Consider the following 12,250-nt stretch of genomic DNA (forward strand, 5'->3'; position numbering starts at 1 on the left):
TTGCCCACTCAAAAAGGTCAATCCACATACCTCTTCCCCAGACCTTGTCACCAATTTTCCAATCATGTTCCTTCCAAGTCCCTCACCATTCAGCCAAACCACTGGCAACAGCCCATGACTCAGTACAAATGCACCTTTGGCCATTTCTTCTTCCAAGCAAAATGAACAACCAGGTGCACTGCTCTAAGTTCTGCCCACTGGGAGGATTTGCCCTCACCACTGTCCTTCAGGGATGTCCCAGAAAGCTGGGACTGTCCCCTTTCAAGTGATACCTGCATATCATGCAGAACCATCTTTAAACCAGGCCCAAGTTTTCTCTTCTTCAGTCAACTGATTGTAAGGAACTCCCCAAGAAGCCGAAGCTGTGAGCTGGGAAAGAGAAGGTAACATGGCAGGGGTGGTGACCATGGGCATTTGGACTACTTTCTCATGTAACTTACTCGTGCCTTCAGGAACCGCTCAAGCCCTATCTCGTATATACCACTTCCACTTTATTATGGAGTGCTGCTGTGCCTGCCCAACTTTATGGTTTGGTGGGTCACACAACACCCAGCTCATGATAGGCAACTCAGGTCTCATGGTAACTTGATGACCCATGGTTAAGCATTCAGTCTCTACTAAGGCCCAGTAGCAGGCCAAAAGCTGTTTCTCAAAAGGGAAGTAGTTATCTGCAGAGGATGGCAGGGCTTTGTTCCAAAATCCTAAGGGTCTGCCTTGTGATTCTCCTATAGGGGCCTGCCTAAAGCTCCAGACAGCATCTCTATTTGCCATGGAAACTTCCAGTACCATTGGATCTGCTGGATCATATGGCCCAAGTGGTAGTGCAGCTTGCACAACAGCCTGGACCTGACACAGAGCTTCTTCTTGTTCCAATCCCCAATCAAAATTAGCAGCTTTTCTGGTCACCCAGTAAATGGGCTGGAGCAGCACACCCAAATGAGGAATGTGTTGTCTCCAAAATCCAAAGAGACCAACTAAGCATTGTGCCTCTTTTTTTGGTTGTAGGAGGAGCCAGATGCAACAGTTTATCCTTCACTTTAGAAGGAATATCTCGACATGCCCCACACCACTGAACACCCAGAAACTTCACTGAGGTGGAAGGACCTTGTATTTTAGTTGGATTATCTCCCATCCTCTCTCACACAAATGCCTTACTAGTAAGTCTAGAATCTTTGCTACTTCTTGCTCACTAGGTCCTATCAACATGATGTCATCAATATAATGGATGAGTATGATGTCTTGAGGGAGGGAGAGATGATCAAGGTACCTGCAGACAATAGTATGACATAGGGCTGGAGAGTTGATATACCCCTGAGGCAGGACAGTGAAGGTATACTGCTGGCCTTGCCAGCTGAAGGCAAACTGTTCCTGGTGGTCCTTATTAATAGCATTTGAGAAAAAGGCATTTGCCAAATCAACAGCTGCATACCAAGTACCAGGGGACATGTTGATTTGCTCAAGCAATGATACCACATCTGGGACAACAGCTGCAATTGGAGTCATTACCTCGTAAAGGTTACCATAATCTACTGTCATCCTCCAAGATCCATCTGTTTTCTGTATAGGCCAAATAGGAGAACTGAACAGGGATGTGGTAGGAATCACCACCCCTGCATCCTTCAAATTCTTCATGGTGGCGCTAATTTCTGCAATCCCTCCAGGAATCCAGTATTGCTTTTGGTTTACTATTTTGCTAGGTAGGGGCAGTTCTTGTGGCTTTCACTAGACCTTTCCAACCATAACAGCCCTCCACAAGTCAGGGATCCAATGTGGGGATTCTTCCAGTTACTGAGTATGTTTATTCCAATTATGAATTCTGGAACTGGGGAAATAACCACAGAATGGGTCCAGGGACCCACTGGACCAACTGTGAGATGGATCTGAGCTAAAACTCCATTAACCACCTGACCTCCATAAGCCCCTACTCTGACTGGTGGACCACAGTGACGTTTTGGGTCTCCTGGAATTAATGTCACTTCTGAGCCAGTGTCTAATAATCCCCAAAATGTCTGATCATTTCCCTTTCCCCAATGCACAGTTACTCTGGTAAAAGGCCATAGATCTTGGGGAAAGGTGGGAGGAAGTATAAATTTTGGGCAGTTTAACAGGATCCTTCCCCAAGGAGACCTGTCCTCCTCCTCATTCAAGGGACTCTTGGTCTGTAAACTGTCTCAAGTCTGGGAATTGATTAAGGGGCAGTGATTCTCTGCATCTATTATTTGAGTTAGGGTTTTGTTCACTCGACCCAGAACTCTTCTGTTTACACAGATCCAGAAGAAATTTAGTAGACTGCCCGTCTATTTCACTGCTAGGTACCCCATGATGTATTAGCCAACACCGTAACTGTCCATGACTCAGACTATTTTGAGTGTTTTTCTGAATCTGCCTTTCATTGCAGTAGCCACGCCCACCTTGACTTTGGTGATTAACTGCCCATACTTGACTTTTACCAGACTGACATCCAATTACCCCATAATGTTTAAGGATTCTAATACTATCACAGCCCTACCTACAGTAATATCTGGACTATAGAGAAGAACAACCATAGGGCTCGTCAAGGAAGATGGAGTTAGTCTTACAAATTTATTCCCCACAGTCCTGGTTAAAGGTGTGTCCTCTGGGCATTCCTGGGGTGGGTGGGCTGCTCTCAAATGGTAAATCCATTCTAGCATTCCAATCTCCCCAAGCCTTTGAATTCCCTCTTTTACTGTGTACCAGGGCAAATCAGGCATCTCAACTCAGACATGCTAGGCCATCTTTCGGCCCATGTTTCAATCAGCCACCCAAACAAACTATTAGAGCCCTTTCTAATCCCTCAAGCTACAGCATGAAACCAGAATTTCTCCTTAGTGGGCCCATAACAATAAATTCAGCCTGATCCAACTTTATATTCCTTCAACCACTATCCCACACCCTTAGTATCTATTCCCACACATATTCCCCTGATTTCTATCTATATAAGTTGAAAAACTTATGCAGTTCTTTCTGAGTATACCTTACTTCCTTATGGGTCACACTTTGTATTTCACCTTTGGGGGCTTGTTGTGATTTTAGTCTAATAATAGGTCTCGAAGACAAGAGAGGTAGTGGGGGTGGGTAAGGAGAATTAGAAATGCTTTGCAAGCTACTGACCTCAGGGCATTCCCTTGCATTTTCTTCTGGTGAGACAGGGTAAATTTATTCAGGCAGGGGTTAGAAGGCAGTTTCCTCAGGACAGACTGGAGGCTTGGCAGTGCATGCTGGAGTTTGGCTGGTACATGCCTCGGGGCTGGGAGGAGGTCCAGACTCCCTAGGGCAGACCGGAGGCTGGGCAGGGTAGGCTTCAGTTTGGCTGGTACCCACTTCAGGGCTTGAAGTTGTTTCAGACTCCCTGGGGCAGGCTGGAGGCTGGATGATACAAGGTTGACAAGGTGTGGCCTGGACAGGGCAACCCATGGCAGGCCTATCTGGCAAAGTCTCATCAGAATTCAGAGTTCCAATATCTCCATCAATATCATCATCATCCCATATGTCTCCATCCCAATTCTCTGGATTCCACTCTTTTCCAATCAATGCCTTCACTTTAACTGCAGAAATCCTGCAGGGTTGAGATTTTAGTTTCCTTTGTAACTCCACTACTCATACAATGAGAGTCTGAGTTTGGTTCTCAGATATTTTGAGTCTGTGGCTACAGGAGACAAGGTTTTCTTTCAGAGCACAACTAGAAAGTTTTGCACCATCCACTCGGTGTTTACATTTCAAAATTGAAAACTTTAACTCATTTCTTTCTTTGGTAACAATATCCAGAGTGTCTAGGAGGAGCCATCCAACATCATTATACCATTTAACTCCACAAAATGCTGTGGATCCTTGCTTCTTACAAGAGTGGAAGTAGGGGAATCCAGTGATGCTATTTTGGAGATCTTGATTCCAACTCACACCATGGACTGTTAGCAGCCTCTTTGTTATTGGAAAGGGAGTCCTTAGTACCCTTGAGTCCAATTAGAGTAGAAAGACAATTGCAAAACTCCCAGAACCATCTCAGACACCCCATGTTTAAGATTCTGTTCCTCAAGAACCACTGCTGGTACCAATCTGTACTAGTCAGGGTTCTCTAGGGAAACAGAATCAACAAGGGATATCTGTCAATGGTAAGAGATTTATCAGAGTCTCTCATGCAGCCCTGGGGATGCACAAGTCCAGGTTCCTCAGGCAGGCTGCAACCAGGAGCTCCAATGAAAGTCCAGTGGAGATTCTTGATGAGTTCTGGGAGATTTTGGCTGTCCAAAGATGAGCTGGGAAATCCTCTCTCAATGCTGAAATCACTTCCCCTTTAAAGGTATTCAACAGATTGGGTTAAGCATCACTCATTGCTAATGGCTATCTTCATGACTGATGTAATTATAACCACCTATCTGTGATTTACCACTGCAATAAAGTCAATGGTGACTACAGTTCAAAAATGCCCTTGTATTACAGTTATCACATTGCTTGCTTGACCAAACAACTGGGCACAATTACCTGGCCGAGTTGACACAATAGCTTAACCATCACACTACCTATACAAGAATCAACTCAAAATGGATTGAAGACCTAAACATGAAAGCCAGGACCATCAAACTACTAGAAGAAAATGTAGGGAAACATCTCAAAGACTTTGTGGTAGGTAGTGGTTTCTTGAATCTTACCCAATGCATGAGCAACTAAGGCCGGATAGATAAATGGGACCTCCTCAAAATTAAACACTTTTGCAACACAAGGACTTTATCAAAAGGGTGAAATGGCAACCAACTCAATATGAGAAACGATTTAGAGGTTACATATCTGATAAAGTTTAATAGCCATGATATATAAAGAGATACTACCACTCAACAATAAAAGAAGAAATAAAAAAGAACAACAAAGAAGAAATATAAATGGTGGAAAACACACATGAAAAATGTTCAATATCACTAGCAATTAGGGAAATGCAAATCAAAGTTAAAATGAGATATCATTTCACATCTATTAGAATGACTGCTATTAAGAAGACAGAAAACTGCAAGTGTTGAAGGGGATGTATAGAGCTAGTAACTATTATTCACTGTTGGTGGCACTGCAGGATGGTAGAGCCACCGTGGAAAACTGTTTGGCAGTTCCAGAAATACCTCTACTAGGCTCTCAGAAGAACTGAGAGCAGTGACACGAACAGACATCTGCATACTGATGTTCATAGCAGCATTATTCACAATTGTCAAGAGATAGAAACAACCCAGGTGTCCATCAACTGATGGATAAACAAATTGTGGTGTATACACACGATTAAATATTATGCAGCCGTAAGAAGAAATGAAGTCGTGAAGTATATGACAACATGAATGAACCTGGGGGACATTATATGGAGTGAAACAAGCCAGACACAAAAGGACAAATACTGTATGATTGTGCTATTATGAACTAAATATACTGTATAAACTCATGGAGTTACTAACTAGAACACAGGTCACCAGAAAACAGAGTGAGGTTAGAGAATGAAAAGCTAAGGGTTAATCTGCGAAGAATTGGTAAGTTTATAAATCTTTGGAAACGAAAAGATAAGTGAAAATACATCATAATGTTTGTAACTAGCAGAGCTATTATATGGGTATGACAGTGCTTGAAAGGGAACATCTAAGGCCATGTACATTACTAGAAGGAAAGCTAAACAAATGTAACATGGGATTGTATAGCATAGTGAAACCTCATGTGAAATATGAATATGGGTAATATTGCATAAATGACCGCTTTTATAAAACAGAAATACAAAAAAACTAAAGATGGAAACAGAATAGCAGCTATGTATGGCAGGGGAAGCATAGGGAGATTGAGAAGTGATGAGCTTTTTTGTTATTTTTATTATTATTGGGATAATTAAAATGCTTTAATAATGATTGAAGTAATAATGCACAACTATACATTATGATTATACCAAATGTCATTGATTGTACACTTTGGATAGATTGAATGCTTTATTAATATATGTCAGTAACATTGATTCATAAAAATATATATACATAATGGGCTGGAGGCAAATGTAAAGTGCAGTGCAAACACAGAGAAAGAGATCCTAAGCCTGACTCAGAGTTCCAGAAAAGCTTCACAGAGCTGGGCCTTGGGGGATAAGCAAGAAGTTACTAGATGGGCAAGAAAGAGGGAGGGTGTTTTAGAAAGAGGGAAAAAGTTGAAGAGAGAGGGAGGCAGGGAGAGCATGAGATGCTTCAGGTGCTATAGGAAGGTCAGTTTTATGTCCAGGCAGCTGAAGATAAAAGGTGGAGCCTGCAGGGCCACCTCAGGAAGAACTTAGTCATGATAGGAGAATGGTTTAAACTATACTGTGAGCAATGGGAGACCTTGAAGAACTCCCAGCAAGGGAATGACAGGCTCAGATTTGCAAATTGGGAAGATTACATGGCCACAGAGTGGAGAAAAGATTAGAGGACAGTGATGGTTAAGGCAGGAGATGTCAGTAAGGAGCTTGAACAAGGCAGTGGCAGTGGGGAGGCAGAGGAGATAGAGCTTATGTAAGGGATACTTGGACTGTATCAATGATTGAATTCTCACATTGGTGCATTGGTTTCTTTCTATTTTAGTATATTTTTTAGGCAGAAAAAAGATTGTGTTTTTTTCAGCTAGACGTTCTGAAACTAGATGACCCTATAACATACACAGTTAAAATCACCATGGGAACCACATGCCAATATTCAATTCAGGTTGAGTTTTTCCAATTCAATCTAAAATTAACTTGTGTGCTACCAATAATTTAAGAGCTACTATTACCACAAGGCCATCTAGATAGATAGTACTCCACTAAGAAACTATGCTGTAATGTGGCAGAGATCAGATATGTACATTAGGAACTAAAGAAACCTGACTTATTTAGAAAAATATCCAGAGGCATTAATGTCACAACAAGATTTATGTTTCCTTAAAGAAAGAATGCATCAAGAAAATAAAACCATTGCTATCACCTCAAAATGATCTAGAATTAGAAGTATGACTTCCTATGAAATATGGACAGCATCGCAATGTTTATTACAGATAAAATTATGTAAAAATACTAAAAGGCACTGTTGGAGTATGTCAAGACTGCTGTCATTATCACCAGTGAGTATGTGCTCACTCTCTCATCCACATAAAGAAAGGCAGGAAAAGCACCCGAGGAAGAAAGTACATGTATAGAGGCCCTGCCATAGGGAAACTTGGCTTGTTTCAGGAGCTGAAGAAGGCAGGGGGGCTGGAGGACATGAATGAGGGGGGAAAGGGCATGAGATGGCCCTGGAGAGGTAGCAGCAGTCTGTTTAAATAATGGTAAATGACCTTTCTAATGCTTGTCTTTCCCTGATTCAACCACTCTGTTTGATTAGACATGCTTGGTTATTCCTCCCACTCTCCACCCATGACTACAGTCAGCTGGTTCTCATACAATCTTTTTGACTATCTTTCTTTAGTTTTCTTCTTCCTTCTTAAATATTGGTGTTCTGCTGCTTTCTTCCTGGGTGCACATTTCTTCTCACTTCACACCCTCTCCCTGAGCATCTCAGTCAGTCACACCTCCATGTGATCCTGCTACGGGATCTCCAGGCAGGATCTCCCTCCCCATCCTGTTTTGTTTTTTTATGGTATGGGGCCTCCTATGTGGGAAGCTGGCACTCAACCACTGAGCCACATCAGCTTCCCAGAGTTGGTTTTCTCATTTGTTTGCTGTTTATATACATATTTTTAGGAGGCACCGGGACTGAATCCGGAACCTCTCATGTGAGAAGTAGGCACTCAGTGGCTTGAGCCACATCCACTCTCCCTCCCAATCCTTTGACCTGAATCTTCCTCAGACTCTCAGTCTGATAAAACCAAAATCAATCATCTTGCCCTCAAAACCTGTTACTTTTCTTACAGTTTCTAACTTCTAACTTCTTTGAGGTAAGACCTCAATCCACCCAAAGCCATTGTTTGAGGAATCATTCTTTTTTTTTTTAAGATTTATTTTTCTCCCCTTCCCTTCCCCCCCCCCCCCCACAGTTGTTTGCTCTATGTGTGCATTCGCTGTGTGTTCTTCTGTGACCGCTTCTGTCCTTATCAGCAGCACCGGGAATCTGTGTTTCTTTTTGTTGCATCATCTTGTGTCAGCTCTCCGTGTGTGCGGCACCATTCCTGGGCAGGCTGCACTTTCCTTCGCACTGGGCGGCTCTCGTTACGGGGTGCACTCCTTGCGCGTGGGGCTCCCCTACGCGGGGGACACCCCTGCGTGGCATGGCACTCCTTGTGCGCATCAGCACTGTGCATGGGCCAGCTCCACAGGGTCAAGGAGGCCCAGGGTTTGAACCGCGGACCTCCCATGTGGTAGACGGACGCCCTATCCATTGGGCCAAGTCCACTTCCCTGGGGAACCATTCTTGACTTACCCCCCAGGTCCTCAATTGCCACAACGAATCAATCACCAAGTTCTTTTAGATTTAACTCCTAAATACACTTTCCACTTGAACTCTGGCCTCTGACCTAGTCCAAGAAATCATTATATCTTTCTTTAATTTCTTATACCATCTTATTGATCTCCCTGCCTCCAGTCTTTCTTGCCTCTGATCTATCTTCCAGGAACTATCCAAGTAATCTATCTAAAATGAATAGCTGTCACTGTGATTCCCTGGCTAAGTGCTGCTTCATCATTCTTCAGTTCAAGCCCAAGTCCGTTGGCATGGCATGAAATTCCCTGGTGACATCTGCTTTTCATTGTATGTTCTTTCATAGTAAATTCAGAGTATATATACTGCTAGTATATTCTAGCAGGACTGATCTACAGAAAGGTCCATTTGCATGCCTCTGTTCTGGGCAGGCTGAGTGGAAGATATCCTTCTCTCTACCGGTATCACTGTACGTGTGACATCATAATGAAATTACCCATACCCACCCTTTTAAATTGGGCTTTAGGGAACAGGTCTTATTCACATTTGATAACCCTATAGTCCAGCATTTATTTTTTCATTCGATGAGTATTTATCAGGGTGCTGGGGAAACAGTGGTGAACAAAACAAAGTCTCAGTCCTCATGGATCTCCCATTCTAAGGACGGTACTCCAAGAGACTGCCTACTACACAACAGTCACCCAAGATCTTTTACTCAAAAAGAAAAATTTTGAAAATCAGGCAAACGAAAGATTCTTCTTAAACCACTGTCTAAGCATACTGTCTGGAACTTTGCTCTGACTCACTTTTCCTTTGATGACTAAGGCAACATCCAATGGATTGAACTGCCTTAGGTCTAGATTCTGTGGTCTTTAGTAAATGATAATTCTCTTAACTAGTGGCACACATTTTTCCATATTCATGGCGATATAACCTCATATTCAAATAATCTTCTGACGTAAGGAGAGAATGAATAACATCCCATTTAATGAGACACTAAAGAAAGCAGTAGATTAAATATTTTAAAAGACACTTTGATACCATCATATTAGTATACACTTTCCCACACTTGAAAATTCTGTCCTCTGTATATTAGAAGAGGCAAAGTGACATATTTCCTCTTTCTATAAAATGTGCTTAATAGATAATTTCCTAAACAATTTTTATTCATGGATGGTACAATAAATTGGTCACTGTTCTCCTCAGAAAGGAATGACTTAGGACAAAAAAAAATTATTATAAGAAGCATAAAAAGTTTGAAATATCTGTGTTCCTCTTTAATTCACCTGTTTAAATTAATGCTCAATTAACCATCTTTCTAGATTGCTAACTATCTGGATTTATGCCTTTGCTGATTAACTTCCTCACGAGTTTCCATGATTTTCACAACTCCATGCCTCTTTACACCAGCAATCCTAAAGACCTCTTCCATCTCTGAAGAACAAGTTTCGATTCTTTTCCTGCTTATTTCCTGAGCACCTCTGCATCTCTAAAAAGCTGTCTTGCAGATTTCTTCAAACTATTAATAAATATCCCATTTTCCCCAACCCACAGCAAACCTGCTCCTCCTACTCTGTTCCCAGCTCAGTAAATGATAGCGCCATTAGTCCAGATATTCAAGCCAAAAATCTGCGCATCATCCTTGATTCTTTTTCTTTCTCACACTTAGTCCATCTCTACCTCCTGCTGATTCTTCATCCTAAATATCTCTCATATCTGCTGACTCTGCTCCATGCTTACTACCATCTCACTTTCTCTAGCCCTAACACAGACCTTTGTAACTTTTCACCTGGATTACTGCTTTATAATCTGTCATCATTGCATCTATAATTCCTACATCTTTTCAGCAGATAGAGTGATCTTTTTAAAATGTAAATCTGATCATGTTACTAGTTGACAAAACCGAATGTCCTCCCCTTGCTAAAAGGATCAAGGCCAAATTACTTAGCATGGCTTTTGGGCTGCTCCCAACCTGGCCCCGGCCTATCTCAGACATCTCTCACTGCTGTCCTCTCCGTTAAGCTGTTTCCAAATGCTCGGATTTGACACCATCACACTTTTAAGCCTCCATACCTTTGTGCAGTATGTTTCTTTGGCTCATCGCACACCCTTCTGCTTCTCTTGAAAAAGATCTTCCCCGGCTTCTGAGGCGATTTTCCTTCTCTTTCTTCCCCACATGCATCATGCTTTGTAACCACTTGCTCCAGGCCTGTCTTCCCATTAGATTTTAAGTGCTAGGGGGAGGGACCATGTCTGTTTTGTTCATTCCAACATACCCAGTGCCAAGCACAAAGTAGTCAGCTTAAATATGTGTTAGCTAAAGGAATTCTTGATTCTAACAGAAAAGTCCTCATTAAAAAGAATGAGGGGGAACATTATTAGAAAATCTAAGAAACATTTACTTTTCAAAAGGCACAGTTGGTCATATTTGACTGTTGGTGAAAATCTGTAACATTCTGGTGTTTAAATTAAATCTACAAATGGTTAAGTCTGCCGTCAGTCCTACCATCCAGGCGGGTGTTTAGCTGCCCAAATTTGACATCTGGACTTACTCATTTTAATTTGACTGTTTGAGCTTAGCTTCCACAGCTGTTGTAGAGTTGTAATTGTCAATCATTTGGTTTTTAGATCATAGTTTAATTTACATGGAAGAAGAAAACAACAACTTTTCAGAAGACATATTTTGGACTTCTTTGAAACAACTAACATTCTTCCTCCTAGCTGTCCACTTACAGCTCTTTCAGATTATATATATCCTTCACTAAAAGAAAAATACAGTGGTTGGACTGTGGACAAGTTTCTAACTTGTACTCAGGAGCTGAAATTTTAGGATGTGGCCTTTGAAAATAAAAACTGAAATTTTATGAAATGCTGAAATCTAGAGGAGGGCATTTAAGTTTCACTCCATTCATTCAGCAAATGCTCACTGAACCCTCGAGGCTTGTGACAAGTGCTGTGGCAGCATTGTATTTTGATGTATTTTAGAATGTACTTCTTATCATTCTGTGATCTTTATGACAATAGCTGGGTATTCTACTTTTTTGTGTCAGGGAAGGGTTTATACAGAACACGGGAGAAAAGTCCTGGGCCTCTGAGTTTCAAAAGCCTACAACTTGGAAAGACTTGGGCATAACATGATGAAAGACCATGTACTCAGTTGGAACATTTTTTTCCACTACCAGATTAGATAAGGATCTACTCAAAGAGAAAAGGCGAGGATCAAAGACAGCTGAGGGGAAATAACGGGAGAGTGCAGGAGAGGTTAAGAGGGAGAAGAGAGGAAGTGAGGGGAGAAAAAAATAGGAGAGAGCCAGAGGGAAGCAAAGAAAGTGGCTGGGGGCTGTCCCACATGCGACCCCAACCCAGATCTCCCTGGACTCTATCCAGCTGGAGAGAAAGTTGGAACCTTTTATAGGTTTGAGGATCTTAAGTAAATGGGAAATCATTCCACTCTTCCCTGGTAGAGTTGAGGAAAGCAACAAGACAACAGCGTTTTCCTGAGTTTATCACTGTATCAGGGAAGATCCAATGAGGAAAACAGAAACAACTCTGAGCACTTAAAATTGAGGAATTTTAATTGTAATCGGGAATTGGTTACATAGATGATAGAGAAACTGAGACCCCCAATGGAATAATGACACCATCTAGAGATCAGCAGCTGCAGGAAGCTACCACTACCCCTCTACAAGGACAAGAGGAAGAGGGGGTGTTATTGAAGCCTGAGGGCCAAGGTCATGCAGGAAAGCTGGAACCACAGCAGGCCTTTTCAGAGGAAGTAGAACACAGAGGAAATGCAGCAAATGCAAATGCTGGTGCCAAGAAGGTGAGGGAAATCCTGGCTTCTCTCTTCTGACTCT

At 42.1% G+C, this 12,250-nt stretch overlaps 2 protein-coding genes across 3 annotated transcripts in view; both read right to left on the reverse strand.

Moving 5' to 3' along the window:
• CCDC146 (coiled-coil domain containing 146) overlaps positions 1 to 10,623 on the reverse strand; it is a 314,795-nt gene extending 304,172 nt beyond the window's left edge. Inside the window, exon 1 of the mRNA XM_058297955.2 lies at positions 10,467 to 10,623. The gene's annotated coding sequence lies outside the window, so the exon portion shown is untranslated. The remainder of the gene's footprint in view (positions 1 to 10,466) is intronic.
• The window catches only part of FBXL13 (F-box and leucine rich repeat protein 13), a 330,038-nt gene that overhangs the window by 72,794 nt on the left and 244,994 nt on the right, over positions 1 to 12,250 (reverse strand). The window lies entirely within an intron of this gene.

Source organism: Dasypus novemcinctus, chromosome 5 (assembly GCF_030445035.2).
Source record: "Dasypus novemcinctus isolate mDasNov1 chromosome 5, mDasNov1.1.hap2, whole genome shotgun sequence".
In the NCBI taxonomy this organism is placed as follows: Eukaryota; Metazoa; Chordata; class Mammalia; order Cingulata; family Dasypodidae; genus Dasypus; species Dasypus novemcinctus.